Raw genomic sequence first — 3,165 nt, 5'->3', positions numbered from 1 at the left:
TGAAAAAAAAATATTAACATCATTTGACTAATTAAACTTTAAACATTTAAATGTTTTTCAGTTAGATTAATAGAACTTTTTGTTCTTATCAGGAGGAATCAAGTTCCTTTAGCTTTAAGCACTTGGTAGAAAACTGCAAATACAGGGGAAAATTCTTTTCAGCTCAGGGCCATGAGCTAGAAGATATTTAATCACCTTGGTATAGGTGTTCCTAGGAGGTGAGTCTCTTGAAGATAGCATATTGTTGGGTCTTTTTTATTTTCATTCAGTCTGCCAGTCTGTCTTTTGATTGATGAGTTTATGGCCATTAACATTCAGGGTTATTATTGAGATATGATTTGTATTCACAGTCATTTTGGTTTATTTTTGGTTTTTAACTTGACTTAGTTTCTCCTTTGATTGACCTTTCCGTTAGTGTAATTCCTCCCTTTACTGGTTTTCCTTGTTTTTTCTTTTTTATTTCTGCCTCATGGAACATTTTGCTGAGAATGTTCTGTAGTGCAGGCTTTCTAGTTGTGAATTCTTTTAAATTTTGTTTATCATGGGAGGTTTCTATTTCATCATCAAATCTGAATCTTAATTTTGCTGGATATAAAATTCTTGGTTGGGGGGATGGGGTATAGCTCAGTTGGTAGAGTGCTTGCCTCACAAGCACAAGGCCCTGGGTTCAATCCCCAGCACCACAAAAAAAAAAAAAAAAAAAAAAAAAAAATTCTTGGTTGGCATCCATTTTCTTTCAGAACTTGATATATGTTATTCCAGGACCTCCTGATGTTGAAGGTCCAGGCTGAGAAATTAGCTGAGATCTGAATTGGTTTCCCCTATATACAATGTGATTTTTTTATCTTGCAACCTTTAAAATTCTATCCTCATTATGTAGGTTAGTCATTCTCATAGATCATGCATTCCTTTGATTTGTATCTCCACACCTTTGTCTATTCCAATAAATCTTAAATTTGGTCTTTTCATGTTATCTCATATTTTTTGGAAGTTCTGTTCATGTTTCCTTACCATCTTCTCTGTGCGGTCAACTTTATTTTCAAGAGTATATATTTTGTCTTCATTGTCTGAGGTTCTCTTTTCCAAGTGGTCTAGTCTGTTGGTGATACTTTCCATTGAATTTTTAATTTGGTTTATTGTTTTCTTCATTTCAAAGATTTCTGCTTAATTCCTTTTTATAATGTCTGCCTCTTTATTGAAGTGATCTTTCACTTCCTGTATTTTCTCTCCAATGCTATCCTTTATTTTGAAGATCAATCTATGTATTTTGTAAACTCCATCTCTAACATTCTTTTACTGTGTTGTTTATGGCTTCTATTGTTGAAACATCTTCATTTGTTTGAGTCACTTTTTTACCTTGTTTTTTCATGTTGTTTTTCTGTCTTCTCATCTCACGGTATGGAGCTGACACAGTACAGATTCTACCCTGTAGTCTTTTAGTGTCCCTGAAGGTTTCCAGTACCTCACCTTTAAGGGGGAGACCAATATTAAAAGCATTCAATGCAAATGATATACCATCTTAAACCAAATTGCTCCTTTTAAGATGTTTACAGTTTTGTCACAATAGACAGAAATGAATTGTTCAATTATTGTCTACAATATAAATAGTAAGTTTGCTAAAAGGGTTTATTGTTTAACATGATGGACAGTGAGGGAACATAAGTAGTGTAAGATGTGATGTTTATGAGGGAGAAGAAGATAGAGGTAAAAATTTATAGTAAGAGTGAAGAAGGAATTAACAGAGGTTGGCTGTTAGTATGAGAGAAGTGAGAAAAAGAGTCTAGGGAGACAGGCAGTTGAGAGAAAAAATATGTACAGATTTTATTTTAAAATTAAAATACACAACAAAACTGTCATATACTATTCAGACATCCCATTCCTCAATAAATTGATGCATGAAAAATATTTAGATTCAAAGATGGTAGAGCTATGAGACAGAGGGTGGGGGGGAAAAAAAGAAAAAAACAGGAGGAAAGTCTCAATGGAAAATTGAATGATTGCTTCTATTGTCTTTCAAAAATGTCCTCAGCTTCCCTTCTCCACTGATAGGTGGGGCTGTCTGAAGTTTGATGTTAGCTCCATTCCAGTGGGTGCTGGATGGGTTGGGTGAGTTAGCTAATAGCAAGATGCCCTAACACCCTCTTACAGTCTTCCCACCCATTGTAGCTGGCCCCTTCTGTTCCTGCACACCTCAGGACTCACTGAGCTGGAGAGAGCCCTGTTTTCTCCAGTTTCTTCAACCTGTTCTCCCCTGGGGAACTGACCCTAGTCTCTGACTTTCTGCAGGTGCCAGACCCAGATTTGCCAATGCAAACCCAGCTGCACTCTGACGGACCTGAGTTTCAGCTTCCTGAGACCCTGTCTTGCTGCAGGTCCAAGACCTCAATGCCCTTTCAACTTGCAGAGACCACCAGGCATACACTCACACAAAGGAGTGACCCTGCAAAAAGGCAACCCAATGGCAGCCACTACCACACCAAGCAGAAAGACCTCAGGTGCAACCAGACCTGCAGGTACCCCAATGTATCTCTTGGCCTGAGTGCCCAGACTGTGGTGGTCACACCCCAAGATGGCGGCAGCATGTAACCAAACCTGCAGGTACTGTGACAATGAACTTCCAGGCAACACAAGGCAGCAGGCAATCTGCTGGCAGTCTGCAGGCAGTCTGTAGGCTAATAGTGCATGGTTGGTGGGTGGACATTGGGCAGTGGGTAATGGGTAGGTAAAAGTCAGGTGATGGGCAGGCAAGAAGCAGGCGAATGGGCAAATGGCGGATGATAGGCAGCAGTCAGTGAGCGATCTGCGTTCTAAAAGCAGGTGATATGCTGGCAGATGGTGGGTGGTTGCAGTGGACCAATGGAGTAAACAGCAGGGATCGGTGAGCAGCAATGACTGCCTCACAGAGAAACAGCATTTCCTCCACTTGAATCCCCAGTTATGGAGCCATGAGAAATGCAGCCTCTCTCTAGTCCGTCATCTTGGATCTCTCCATGTAGGTTTTACATGAGTACTGCATTTAGAACTTGCAACAGGAGAACACTGGTCTTGTTTCATTCACTTGATTCACTCTCTTAATCTGATTTGCACTAAGTGGCCAACAAATCTTTCAGGAGATAATATTTTCTAATTAAAAATAATTTCCTGTGTGTGTGTGTGTTTGTGTGT

The 3,165-nt window shown here is 39.4% G+C and overlaps 1 non-coding gene across 1 annotated transcript; it reads left to right on the top strand.

The window, feature by feature from the left end:
• The first annotated feature begins 613 nt into the window (after positions 1-613).
• On the top strand, positions 614-686 carry Trnav-cac (transfer RNA valine (anticodon CAC)). The gene has a single exon. It is a non-coding gene; the product is annotated as a tRNA-Val (tRNA).
• The last annotated feature ends 2,479 nt before the right edge of the window (positions 687-3,165 follow it).

This window comes from Sciurus carolinensis, chromosome 6 (genome assembly GCF_902686445.1).
Source record: "Sciurus carolinensis chromosome 6, mSciCar1.2, whole genome shotgun sequence".
In the NCBI taxonomy this organism is placed as follows: domain Eukaryota; kingdom Metazoa; phylum Chordata; class Mammalia; order Rodentia; family Sciuridae; genus Sciurus; species Sciurus carolinensis.
This window is presented reverse-complemented; position numbering and strand designations above follow the sequence as displayed.